Genomic DNA, 15,253 nt, shown 5'->3' on the forward strand with positions numbered 1-15,253 from the left:
GACATTTCTCATCACTCAGCTAAGTTATAGAGTCCTTTATACTAGTGTTTTCCTATATCAAATTTTGATTTAATTTAAAATATTTCCTAGTTTACTTATCCTGCTTGTACTAAAATCATTCTTCCAAGAGTCTCAAAGTAATATAATAATTTGGTAAATACCCTGTTTTGTGGGGGTTTTTTGTGGTTTCTTGTTTGTTTGTTTTGGGGGGGGATTGGAGATTGCAATATAATAAAGTGACTAAGATCCCATAGAAAAGTCTGTGACCAAGATTAGGAGAAAATCTGAGTTTCCTGTAAACCAGTCCTGGTAGACTCAGCCAGTGATTATAATTCTGCAACAGAAAATAAAATGAGTGCTGGATCTCAAACAAAATTCCTTTCCTCAGTATTAAATAGGAAGGAAGTCCAGGCTCCTCTAGGTATAGACAGAATGGGCTTTTTACTACTGAAACAGAAGTGTGCTAGACTGTAATTTCTTTCCAACAAGGTGTATGCAGAACTCTGTCAGTTAAAGAAAGTCTTTTCTTATTTCCTAGTTGGTGTCATTATTACTATTTTTTTCTTCAACAAATAAGAAATAAAATGCTCCATTGTCCTTTCCTGTTGTATATGTCCTCAGGCATTTGCTTACCTCTTTCAGCTTGAGAACCTGGAAGTTCTTTCAAAACTACGTGTAATTCACAGGCTGAAATAAAAAGGTAAAAAAGAAATCTCCACACCTTTCAACACAGAATTTGAGAAATATCAGCTTCTCTTGATAAAAGAAATGCAGCTTTTGAATTGAATGAGGCATTGAGATGGAATGTTCTCTCTCTTTCTCTCCCCACCCCCCCTTTTGTTGTTTGGGGATTTTGGGTTTTGGTTGGTTGGTTGGTTAGTTGTTTGATTGGGTTTTTTTGGTTGGGGGCAGGGGGTGGTTAGTAGTTCTTTTTAGTTTTTTTCCATACTTAGAAAGATCCCATTAGTAAAAAATAGAGGGAAAAAAGACTATCTAGATGAACGAGAAAAGATAAAAATGTTTAAAAGACATTTTTTAGTGACAAATAAGAAGATGAAGTGTTGCATCAACTTTGTGATTTTTGAATACTGTCTATTTCTAGGGTTTTTGTTGGGTAAAGAATAGCTTTCATTTGTAAGATAAAAAGGACAAATTCATCTTGAGCTGTATTCCCCTGCAGCTTATATATTTTCATATACTGATATAACTTGGAACTACAGTCTAATCATAATTCAGTTCCTGTCTTTAGTAAAAGCATGCGCCTCTTAATTTGCAATCAATTTCTGCACTTGACATATGGAAATAATGAATGTCCTCATCTACAGCTGGAGACAAAGGGAGAAAGGAGTGTGCAGCTCTTTGTAGGCTGGAATGTCTAGGCATTTCCTTCTCCTAGGCTTTGGAGCCTGAGCATCCAAATCATGCTAATATCGTGCTATAATCATTGTGTGAATGAAGATTCTCTGTTTAAAGTTTTCCCTTATCTCCTTTGAACAGACAACATGAATAATTGCATAAACATGAGTGAGAATTTGATGGCACCAGTTGATCATGCGGGGTCTGACTTTCTGTAAAGTATGAAATGTTATGCAGTTTCCAAAAGGAGGTATTTGTGGACATATTCATCTCTACATGTGTGTCATATCTGCTATTATTTTCCTCATGCTTGTCTTTTACTGAACAAAACCTAGTAAAAGAAAAAATATCTGGAAACAATAATTATCAAAAATAAGTAAGTTGTTTTAATTCACATTTTTTTCAGGAAGTCTCATGTCTGATTTTCAAGGCATAGCTGTAATACTAATTTCCCAGTGTCTAGAGATTTCAGTGAAGGTTTTCTCTTTTAAGCCACTGAATTTAAGAAGACTACATTACAGTGCATCCTAAAGAAGTAATCTGACGTTTGTGTTCCACTCCTTTATTTTAGATGGAATGAGATGTACTTATGTATTTACCATGGCCTTTTAATGCTTACTTTATTGTAAAAATGGTTGAGATCTCCAGACATGTCCAGGATCCCCTTTCTGTTAAGAAAAGTATAAAGAGAATTATAAGCCTTCCTTTAAAAAGCTTTTAGACAAGTACATCAAGTAAGGAGGAAACCGATGAATAGAACACAATGCACTTGAAACAATTCTATACTAGAAATGTCTACCAACAGAATACCCTGTAGTTCTAGGAAAAGAGGATCTGTTTTCTCACCGGCAGCCGTGGAGGTCTAAATACCTGCTGAAGAGGGAGAAGACAAAGATGGTATTTTTTGACCTTTTTACCTGTCACTAATGAAATCACTGCTAGGTTGGAACATGTAACCTGCTTGACAGCAGCACCAGATTATTACAATGAAAGAAAAGTCCTGCAAGGAACTGGCACAGCAAACACACTTGAATAAAAAACTCTGCAGCTACCTCCACTAAAATCTGGCCAGCTCACCACAGCTGACATCTCTGCAGTTGTGGCTTTAGGATTTCCTATAATCATCACACTAATACAATAATAGATACTTAGTGCTACACATCAAGAATCTTCTCTAGTAAGAAATTGGTCAATAGCAAGGGTATTAGAAGGAATACTCCACAGCTAGTATAAATCATGATGGTTTAGACTTTCCCAAAGAAGATTTTAAACTGGAAAGAATATTTAAAAAACTTTTGTAAGAATCCTTAGGCCTTTCTGAATCTTTTTTCCTGATGTGACATAAATAATCTTATAGTTATTCCCCCTAAAAAAATATGTACAGGTTAATGATGCAAAAGCTTAGAGATGCAATTTTTTTTATTTATTTTTTTTTCCCTCTCCTTAATAAGCATGGTTACTAGCTGGGGCTGAATTCTATGGGAAATAATTAATAGTCATAGAAGTCACTTCCAACAAAAGCCTGATGAAAGAGAGGTATGAACATAACTGCTCATAAAGGTGATGCATGGTAATATTAATCAAGAAAATAGATGCCATATAAAAGCAAAAGGTCAGCTACTGTGAGGTGTAGGGAAAAAGAGTGCATCATAGAATATCCTTAGCTGTAACGGGCTCACTAGGGATAATTGATGTGCCTGAAACCTTTGTGCAAATGCTTCTCAAACTCTGTCAGGTTCGGTGTTATAACCGCTTCCCTGGGAAGCTATTCCAACGTCCAACCACTCTCTGGGTGAAGAACCATGTCCTAAAATGTAATTTAATCTCCCCTGTCTCAGAATCATGCCATTCCCTTAAGTCCTGTCACTGGTCACCACAGAGAAGGGATGTGTGCCTGTCCCATGGCTTCCCCTTGTGAGTCTCCTCCAGGATGAGCAAGACAATGACCTCAGCTGCTCCTCATATGGTTTCTTCCCCAGACCCTTTGCTATATTTTAGCTCTCCTTTTGATATTTTCTAATTGCTTAATATGCTTCTTACATTGCAGTGCCCATAACAGCACATAGAACTTGAGATGGAGCTGCATCAGCACTGAGTAGAGCAGTGCTGGCTCATAATACTGTGCCTGATGCACCCCAGGATATAATTTTCCCTTTTGGCTGTCACAGCACAGTGCTGACTCATATTCAAGCTGCCATTGACCAGGACATAGGCATGCTGCTTTCAGCTGGCCTAGAGTTAATTTTCTTCATAGTGGCTGGTATGGGGCTCTGTATAGGATTTGTGCTGAGCACAGGGTTGATAATACAGAGATGTTTTTGTTATCACTGAGCACAGCTTGCACAGAGCCAAGGCCTTTTCTGCTTTTTTTACTGCCATGCTGATGAGGAAGTTGGGGTTGCCTGGGAGCTTGGCAGTAGACAGAGCTAGGACAGGTGATCCAAACTGACCAAAGGGATATTCTAGACCATGTGGTGTAATCCTCAACATAGAAAGTGGGGGGAACAAGAAGGAAGGGGGAAACGTTTGAAGTCTTTTCTTGACTTGTCTTCCCAAGTCACTGTTACCTGTGATGGGGAGACGGTTGAACACCTGCCAGGCATGGGAAGCAGTGAATTAATTCCTTGTTTTGCTTTGCTTATGGGCTTTTGCTTTCCATGTTAAACTGTCTTAAATGCTATATTCTTGTTGTAGTTTAACCCCAGCCAGCAGCCAAGCCCCAGGCAGTCACTCACTCACTCCCCCAGCAGAGAAATCAGGCAGATAACTGGAAGGGTAGAAATCAGAAAACCTACGAGCTGGCTGGGGTTAAACTACAACAAGAATATAGCATTTAAGACACTTTAACTGTATATAACCTTTCAAGTAAGAGGTTCCTGAAAGTATGAACAAAAAGCATGATTGGTATCACTAAAATTAGTCAAAAATTGGGTCTTTTTTTTTTTTTTTTTTCAAAAGACAGGAAATTCTGCCGATTGCTAGGGCAATATTAACAATTTGTGACAAGTGAGACTCAAAGAGAATTTTGAGCGTAATTTAATATTCACAATCACAGCTTTACATTGCTGTCTTACTATTCAGAGGATAGGAGAAATGCTGTAAGAAAAGCCATTCCTTCCATCTTTCTCTTTCAGGTAGGTTACAAAGATAACTTACTATATTTGAACACTGGGAAGATATCTTCAATACTGGTTGGGCAATGGTTCAATATTAAAAAATCAAACCTTAGTTTTATCAGCTAATTCTGTCAGCTATGTCACCTGTGCTTCTTAGACACGGTATCTCGAAGTCTACAGACCTCATTTTGAAGAGTAGACCTTGAAAAAAAAAATTTCATCATGGCTTCATGCATTGTCTCCTCTGTTCTCCTCTACCTTAGACTTTCCATTCTCCACATGCCTATTCTGAATCCTCCTCTCAGTTTCAGTTTCTGAATCTGCATTTTGCTTGGTGCTTCTACACACTTCCTGTTTATCCCACTCTCTCATATTTCCTTGGACTAAATCTCCTATCTGTTATCTCATGTCCCTTCACAACAAATCCCATTTCATTATTAAGACACTTGCATCCATCTTCTTGGCATACCTACTCCAAGCAATTTCTACTTCATGCATTCTCTGTCAGTCATGGATTTTGAAAGTGACGTCAATACTCCAAATGGAAATGTGTGAGATGCTTTGGCAAAGCCAGGCAATGGGGAAATATTCCCTTAACTGTGGAAAATTGGTGAGAAGTCCTCATTGTTCTTCAATATTAACTTTCAATCTCAAAAGATACTTGAAACATATTAGCAGATTTTTTCTTTATTTTTCTCCCAGTGTTTCTCTATTTATTTACTTATTTATTGGCATCAAGTAATTTCACCTAACATTCAGGGATTTTTGTTTGCTATCATTTCAGAGGTGGGGAAAGAAAGACAAGTTTAAAAATGCATATGTTGTCCTTATTGTGCTGTAACAAGATTGGCATAGTACCAGTGATGTTTGAATTTCTCTCTTAGGAAGACTAAGATAGTTCAAGCAGCTGCACTGAAATTGCATTGAAAATGGATACTTTGCAAATTCTCCCCATAAATGAAAGTTTAAATTACAAAAAGCCGTCTGACCGGTTATCTCTTAGTAAAGTGCTTTACAATTTGCATATAAACTTCATTTATTTTTCTAATTACACAGACTAAAATGCATTCATTTTGCTTTTGATTACAAGCAGTCGTGCCAAACACCTGTGACTACCACAAACTCTAATTTGTTATTTATTTACTTCAAAGCAATCTTATCATCTAAATGATTCAAAGCATCAAAGACCTTAATTATTGATAGTCAGTTTGAAGGGTTACACTTTCCATGTCCTTGGGCTGGAGGCACTTCTCTGTTTTCTTCTCCTCAAGTACACACTTGGCTGAGCAAAAGGACATATGATTCTGCAAAGTGTTTTGGAAATCACATTCTTATTTAATTGCAACTAGATTTAGACAATACCAAATAGACAAGACTGACAACTACAATATGGAATCTATTAAAGGACCAAAAAAAAAAAAAAATTAATCTCCTTTTTACCTTGAAAATAAGTTGTGTGTATATCACATGTACTGTGCAAGTTTGATCTGTCTCCACAACACTAATGTTTTGTGAATACCTTTCATTTATTCCAGACAAAAATTTACCCCAAATTTACACTCTTGCAATATATGTGCACATGGTGTGTCTTGTCATGATGAATTTTTAATATTTTCTTACAATTTAATTAGAATATTTAAGTGGGTTAAAAACTCTTATACAAATCAGAAGGGAAAGGATGAAAAGGTCTTCAATACAAACAAGACACAAAGCTAACATGCATGTTTTAGGGTGCAAACTCCTAGCTTATGCACATGCTCGGGTATCACAACGCAAACCTTCAGACAAAGATTCTTGGTTGCCTCTGTCTGCAAACCATGTATTTTCCAGAGTCTTCGATCGTCATAGCTACTATACTCTCATAGTGCCTTGAAGGTGTGGTATATTAGATCAATTTCTTGGAGCTGAGAATACTCAGAGCTTCAGATAATTCAGATAATTTTTAATTACTCCATTCGCCATTAACCTCTAAAATATTTTAACTTTAATGCTTAAGGCCTTCAGATATAAGAAGGGTCATATTACTCCTGAAGCCTTCATAAAACTGGTCATGAAGCCTACAGAATGAATAGTTTGATGTCTAAGTTTCTCACCTGTATCCTTCTACTTTTAAACAAATATCTTAAACTTTATTTCAGCTGTAGATTTTCCAGGGTACAAGGAAACAGGATACAGTTTTCACTGTTCTTGAAATACATTCATAGAGTGTCCTGCAACCTGTCTGCCACTACCTCTTTACCCTGGTCTCATTCATTTTAGACTGGGCTGGCTCCTGCTGTTTTGTTGTTTGACTGGAAAAACCCAAGTTGCCTTGTTTGTATGTCTAGACACACCACATTTGGTCAGGTGTTGCACGATGTAAAAGATCTGTGGAGAATCCTGTTCCATAGGAATCAAGGAGTGAATTAAGGAGGATATGCACGGTAGCCAATACAGCACCAATGCATGGATACAGTACATAAAAAGTCCATATGGATATACACATGAACCTATGATTTGGTTAGATCTGCAGCTGTAAAAACCGCATCAGCTGCACTGGCTGAGGAGTGAGGTGAGGTTGTGAATGGATTATGTGTGTCCCAGCCATACTGTGATACATCTTCAGAATCTGGTCTCCTGTAAGTACAATGCTGATGTTTTAATAAACTATTTACATATTCCTTAAATGACTTGTTAAGCCCTGAATTCAAGATTCACCCTCTGTAATATGATATGACAGTGGAAAGCTTTTCACATCTAGAGTTCTATGGTTTTTGTTTTCCTGTCTTTTAACTCATTATATCATTATCTTCTACAAAAGAACCACCAAATCATCTGTTCTGCTCTTGGCAAATTCAAGAAAAGTCTCAAGAATAATATGCAATATCTTAAGCATCTTAATACTGTTAGCATGTTTTTTAATTGGTATGTTTTGGTTTTATTTTTTAAATAATCATAACCAAAACCAATGCATTTGATATTATAAAGCTAGGAGTAACACCTACATGCTAACATTTTGCACACCTGTGAAGATATTAAACAACAATCTTCCTGGAAATGCAAAAAAAAATTTAAGTACGTCTTCTGTGCATGTTTTCAGCATTAATAGGAAGAGAGTAAAAATGAGTCAGAAAATATAATGTTCTTAATTGTTCTACTAACTCTTGACTTTCTAGGCAGCACCATCTCAGGATGGTTACATTTGATATGTCCTACAATGGTAAAGAGAATATGGCAACCATAATTATGAGGTAATCCCACAGAAAGATATAGGTGCTTTTATTAAACCATGATTATTAAAGTTTGAATATCTCATAAATAATGAATCATAGCAGTACACAATTGTGAGGTCAAGGTGCAAATTGTGTAACAAAGTTGTGTCTGCTATTATTAGGGCTTAATCAAAAACAATACATGAAATAGAGGAGAGAATACTTGAATTTTCAAGCTAAGACTGAATAGAGGCCAATATGAGCCGAGATAATTAACATCTTACTGAAAGATTCGACATTAAAATTTTTGTTCAGCCAACAAAACATGATTTTGCAATTCCATTATAAATGTATAAAAAAGAGCTTTTTAAGAGTGTATAAACGCATATGCATAAGTGTGTATATATATATACACATATGTATATATAAGTGTATATATATATATGTAAAATATCTTTTAAGAAGTAATCTCTGCAATGTATTGAAATACACAAATCTGCAAGCTTCAGAGCTTCAGGTGAGGAAATGAAAATTGACTACTCAGGTTTCCCTGCTAGCTAATCACAAAGCGAAGTAGTACTAATACTATTAGCAAGTTAACGTGCACAAGCAAACCACATGTATATTCTTAAATTATTTTAATATTTACAACCTAATGTGTTATTGTTAAATGAGGGAAATAAAATTATTTAAATCCACTGCTTTCCACTTCTTTAAATCACTACTTAAGTGCATTTTCTAGGTCATTGGTAAATTGATAGTTCCAGTTTCTCTCATTCTTTCTCCCTTTTTCCCATCTATGACTTTTCAAATACTGCACAGGTACTGATTTGACTGAAATTAAACATCTGATGCAAAGCTCTCTGAAGTCAGCATAAAGGTATCCACTAACTTTAGTGACACTTGGATCAAACCCTAAGTAAGCTGTTTAAAATCTCTACCTTTACAGCTGATTCCTGCAAGCAAGAGAAATTGTTGGGTGGCCAGTGGTCAAGTTTTCCATCCAATATAAAAGCTGTTTTCTTAATTGACTTCTACAGTCTTTGCTACTTGACTTTTTGAATTATTAGTATATTTCACTTTGTGATTAGCTAGTTTTAAGTCTTAATGTATTGCTAACATTACTTACAGGGCTTTCATTTATGATAGTGCTCAGCATGGCCAAGAGGAATCGTACTACATGAATACAAACTCCAGTGCACCACCTTTCCTCTGTTGCAAAATTTACCATGAAATTGAGTCTACTTGCTTCTACTGAATCATCATTATATCATCAGTGACCTTCCACTCTGATCAGTATGATCCAAATCCACCTCACAACACTTCTTTGAAGAGAGACGTGGATTGTCTAAGAAAATGCAAACTAGCAGACCTTGCATTAATTCAGAGTGCAGGGCAAAAAAATATTCTGTACTTAGTTTGCTTCCAGGGAACTAAGGAACGGTTTACAGTGGAAGACATGACATAATAGTCTCCTCTGCCAGTCCAGCCCTTAAAGTAAGTGGAGTTTGCTTGGGGGGTTTTCCTAAGTGAAGCAGCACCCTTTTTCCTAGTGAAACTTGGCCTCTCTCATTGTAGTGTTATCCTAAATTTAAAAAAAAAAAAAAAAGTTCATTTGTGTTTTTAACGATCATGTATCAGTAGATTGTGGACCACAGAGAGGACAGCACAAGCCATGCTTAGTGTCACTGTATCAAGGTTCCTCTACGGGCAGATGCCAGAGCACGGGCAATTCTACATTCACCCAATCACTTGTGAAAACACTTAGATACAGCAGCATTCGGGAAAAAAGCTCTCTCAGGAGACAGCCCTCCAAGCAGAAGAGTCAATGCAGTAGTATCAATTGCATACTTTTTCTGTCCCAATAGGAAAAATAAAAAGAGAGAAAGAGTTCATTGTCAGTGCATAAACTGAGTGAAGAGGTAGGGAGGCCTATCTTCAGCCTGCAGTAACACCCCACAGCTTCTCCATTTCATCTTGGAAAGTGCATGAGAGCTAAAATAATTCTAGAAGGAGCTGTGAATGGCAGAGAAATGGTTTGCCACTACTGTTATGTTTGCAGTGGCTTGCACATGATATTCCACAAGTCCACTGTCTTGGTTTGAAAAGACAGGTGTCTGCTAGGGAGAGGCAGGCCTCTCTAGGAACGGGGAATTCAAATCCTTCCGTCCGTGTTATTATAATTTGGAAGATTAAAAAAAAAACTTTTCAGTCAGAGCTATGGGGAAAGGAATAACTGTCCTTTACTAGTAACTATAACAGGACAGACAAATAACAACAGCAATTATAATAATAGTAAAACAGAACCAAGAACCCCGAGGGCACACGGTGGAAGCTCCGGCGCTGATGGCTGGAAGCGGTGGATTGTCCTCGGCAGGCAGGGGGTGTCCTCGGCAGGCAGAGGTGGCAGTGCCGGAGAAGCCGCAGCGGCGGGACCCGGGCTGACCCAAAATCCAGCAGGGCAGTGAAAAAACTCCGAATTCCTGGGTGCTCCAACAGATGATAGAATTCTCAGGACCGAACCCCTCCGTTAACCGTGGAATCCACGCAGGCACCAGTCGCTCGACCATCCTCCTCCCGGAAAAAAACGAGAGCCGAGAGGAAAAAAAAACAACCCCCACCCTCCGCTCCCGGGAGCCTTTTTCCTCCCCCAAAACTAAGTGATCAACTTCCTTTGTCTGTGTTGAGCACCCTTTAACTATCAGTATTTAGTCTCCTAGCAACTTATGGGGGGGGGGGGGGGGGGGAAATTCCACAGGAAAACTTAACCCCCAACATCCACCCACAGTCATTCCACGATCAATGAAATGCTCTATTTATGCTCAGAGCTGTCACTTGCTAGTGGTAAATTATTGTGTGCCTCAGAACACACATAACATGTACATGATGTGGCACTCAATTAAGTACACATATCAATCAAGAGACAGCGTGAAGATCTCTTTGTCTGTTTCATTGCTCCCTGCCCTAGGTAGAGCCCTTTCATTAAAGCTGTTTATTGTATTTTTTGCTCATTCTGCATATCCTTTGGGCTGGTTTTGTAGCCAAAAACAAAAACAGCAAGAGGAGAGCCTACACATTTCATGGTCCAATATATGCCTGAAACATGAACATTCTTCATGTTCTTTTAGTTCCCAGAATCTTTTACCACATACTTGAAAACAGTAAGGGTGTTCAGCTCTCTGGTTTAGAGTAAACACAAGTTCCTTTCCTCATCCCTCCCCTTCTTACCTCCAGTCTTTCTTTGTGGGGACAACAGGGAGGCCAGTGTCAAGTAGGTTAACCTGATAACAAGTGGGGATCACGAGGTAAAATAGCTCTCCAAGAGCACCTCTGTCAGCCTCTATGAGGATTTCAGCCTTTACCACCATGCAATAATTTTCAGCCCAATTATTTTCACAAAAACTTTTGTGGAAACTGTTCTGCTTTTGCTCTTCACAGTTTCTAGTTTGGAGATTGCAGAGGACTGACATCAGCGCTTTGTTGCATAAAAACAGCCATGAAACGCTCCTCAGGATGTGAAGTATCATGCGGGCAGCTGGGCACATAGTAATGTCAAGATGTAACTAGCACAACATGATACAGTTCAAACTCAGAAATTAGATTTTAATTTGCTGCAAAATTTAACACTATTAAACAGGGATTAACACTGCGGCAATTAAAGTGCAATCAGAAAAGCTCTTGCCTATGAGGTGGGAAGGGATGAATTAACTTTAGGCAAACACCAGGAAGCTTTGAGAGCATAAAAGAAATGGAGCATGGGAGAGAACATACAGGTGCAAAATCTCTTCCTGCATTGGTAAACCATCTCGACTGCACGAGCCTCAGGGAAACATTTTGAAAATCATTCAACACAAATATAACAATACTGTAATTCTGCTAACTCAAGAGTAGGAAGCAAAAGACCAATGTTTTGTTATCTCTGCTAAAGCTGGGCCTTAAGAGATTCTCTTCCTTCTCCTAAAAGAACATTTGCAAGCCATACCAACAAAATAGCTTTCAAAGGTCTGGTTTTTTACCTGAAGGACTACTTTCAATAACCTATCCCTACGTTCATCTATGTGATAAATGTGCTAAAGTTAATTCGTGTTATCAAATTATACAAGGTAAATGTTGAACTGTGTAACATATGAATGTTAAAGATGTGCTCAAATGAACATAAGTAAGGGTAAAATGTAGAAACCAAAAATTAGAAAATTTCCTGGCTTGGGAAGCACAGGAGGGACACGAGGAAAGTATGATTGGAATTACCAGGGAGGGGGCCTTGAAACTATTGCTGCCGGGAATCCCTGAAAAGAAACAAAAAACCACGGAAGAAGAAGATACAAGTCCGGAGACCAAGATAATCACTTCAGATGGATATCTCTACTCGTCTCCACCGAAATTAACATATACACGACACACCCGGGCTCGGCCATCAACGGCATTGTTCCGCCCTACCGGTCTATTCAGACCTCCGATACCAGGACTTGAATAATTAATGAAGACGCCTCGGAGAGGATAACGTCAGAATTTCGGACTTCACTCCGCGATCTTGTGTATAAAAAGGGGTGGCCAGAGACCAGAAATTGTGAACTTGGGGGGATACCAGGCTGACAGAGCTTGTTATCCGTGTTCACCCGGCACCGATCCCGGGCTCGGCGCTGTCCTTTTAAATTGTGGCTTTCCGAGACTGATATTTTGTCTCAAAATAAAATTCTAAATTTTGATACTTTGAATTTGGTCCATTTTATTTATAACAATCTAGTAGTATTTTTGTGAGAAAATATTTAAACATTTTTGTTCAGCTACCATTATTTAAACCACTTGCTCCTCAGTAACTACCTTAACTTATGCATTCCCTTGCCTTTACTTGCAATTTTGGCCCTCTAATTTGCCAGCTTCTGTTCCTTGCCACAATTTTTAAAGTTTTGCACAAACCATAGGTTTTTCTTCTCCATCTTTTTGTATCATGCTCTTACTCATTTCCTAATCCATTAAATGTAGGTCATGATTCTATACCAAAGCAACAGAAGGCTTGCATCTTTGGCCTTCAATTTCTTTACTACAGATTTCTTTAATTTATTATTTTTTTATCTATGGGAAGATTATTCTATATGGTTATGGCAACTATTCCAAATGTTCTTGCAGGTAATCAGGTCTACCCTCCTCTGGAGAAGCTTTCATATGCTGTCCCATCAGTAAACAATATACTTGTAACTTTATTTGCATATCTATGTGGAGTAAAAAAAAAAAAAAAAAAAAAAAAAAAAAAAAGAGAGAGAGAGAGAGATCCAAAGGAATGCTATTGACAAATATTAGGCCTCTAAAAGAGCAGAGAAATCATCTTAGGCTAGTTCTGTAGTCAGAGAGAGAGAGATCTCCACACAGCACGACTAAAGATCTGAATTTGAAAAGTCAAAGAAAATGCCCAAGAGCACTATTAGCTGACTCAGCTGTGCAAAAAATCAACTTAACAATTTCTAAAAACTGGACCAGACACTCCGTATTTTTATATTCATTCTTCTGTCTCCTTTGGCCTAAAAATATGGCTGAAGTTTGTTTTATCTTGAGGAACGTTACTGACTTCCTTGCTAGCATAATACCAAACGCTGTGCTTCTTCCAAGATAATTTGCAAAGCTGATCTAGTTCTTCCATTGTCATATTTACTGTGGGATACAAATACATTACAGAAAGTGGCAAAGGAGAATCCAAGAAGCAAGCAAGATCTCCTACAAACTGAGAAACAAAAAAAATGACAAATTTAAAGCACTCTTCAGAAGTGTGTTTTTACCGAGGGTCACTGAAAGGAGGACAAGTAAGGAGGGAAAGAGCTCAAGGCCCATGGGCTCTGCATTATTGACAGGATGGAATTTCAATAAAAGACCAAAATGTAGTGAACTGGGAGCCAGGAACAAGTCTCCACTGCAAATGAAAGAAGTGCAGATGTAGCTTGTGGCAAGGGAGTTTCTGGGCCAGGAGATAATTTTCCTCTTCTAAATGCCCTGCTGCCTGTGCTAAAGGCTAGCTCAGTTACCTGGGACAGCTGCTAAAATTCAGTTCAGACTGTCATGAAGAAGGAGCTGTTTAAGAGCTAAAAGAATCCTCTGCAGGCTCATACAAATGGTTTGCCCAGGAGCTTCATTTGTGTTGAGACTCCTGTCCTTGGTTCCTGCTTGTTTATATTCAAAACCAGTATCCTTACCTGCTTCTGGGCTTTGTTTCTGTCCATGTCAGAAATCACATTGCTCCATTTATTTGATGGGGGAAATTGCTGTTAATCAATTAGTTCAATTCTACCAGGGCTGTAGAGCAAATTGAACCCTTTGTTTTTCATTGTGCATATGGTGAGAGTGCAGGTTAAAGGAGATGGAAAGTCTTTGCACTAATGAAAATGAAATACACTTCAGCCTGGTCTCCTCTCTAATAGCTTTTATATTCCTCTTGAATCTATTCCCATTTTCTCCCTGCAAAATAAGCTAAGATTCAGCATCAAATCCTGAAATATAATAAATTTCTTTCATGGAATTCTGTTCCTTCCCTGGCTGAAAGAGTTTTTAGGCCAATAGATGGAAAAGGCATTTCTCAAGCTGACATGAGAACAACAGTCAGGTGCAGTGATACAGAATTCACTTAAAGGCACCCTACAAAGATCACATTTTGTTTTATTTTAATTTGTTCAGGATGCAGTGTTTCCTTGAAAAGCACCCAGGAATTGATTTTTTACTAAGATTTCACAAATTAAAAATACTGGAATAACATTTTATGATTACTTTTCATAATTAAAATATTTTTCAAACAGTTCTGTGAGCAGCATCACAGAAAACAGATCAGTCAACAGCCACACTGCATTTGCAGCCCTTCTCTCAGGGCACCACTTGCCCAAGTCTCAATTCAAATGTAAAAGACTACTCTCCATAATTCTGATGGTAAAAACAACAGAAGTAATCATTCCACTAGCAGACTCTGAAGGTGTAGCATGAAGCTGATGAGGAAGAGCCCTGGCTTCCTTATATCCTGTGACTGGAGTGCCCTACAATGACAGCGTTTCTGTGGTCTAAGCAGGGAACATTGCAGAGTAGACCTGGAATGATCTTTGTGATTTAAATCCCTTGCTGTCACTTTCAAGTCACAGAGGACTTGTTTGAATTGGCCACTGGATTCTTCTAAATGAAGTTTCTTCAATGAGAATGGCAGATGTATGTGTAGCAGAGGGAGAATTAATGTGCCTAGTTTCATAGGAAACATGTTTCAGTGACACACCAATGTTTCAAAATATTTTCATCTCTAAGTAGGATGAACACTAGAAATTTCAAAAATGTTCAAGACTGAAAAGATGTATTTTCAAATACTTTGGAGCATAGAAGAAAGCTTACTCCAGCACTATCTTGAAATACGTCATTTTAATCACAACCGTTTTAAAAGACACAAAGTTTCCTTCATTTTCTTAACAAAAGTAATTTTAAACTGGAAAAATTTATTGAAAAAAAAAAATTGAAGCAATACTGAAACTAGTTTTGAAAACTTTTCTAAAACAACCTATGAGTTAAAGTATCTTTGGTACCAGTCTTTGCCCCTATAAAATCTTGCTTCAATAAATCACCAATTATAGT

The sequence above is a fragment of the Hirundo rustica genome, chromosome 6 (assembly GCF_015227805.2).
Source record: "Hirundo rustica isolate bHirRus1 chromosome 6, bHirRus1.pri.v3, whole genome shotgun sequence".
NCBI lineage: Eukaryota > Metazoa > Chordata > Aves > Passeriformes > Hirundinidae > Hirundo > Hirundo rustica.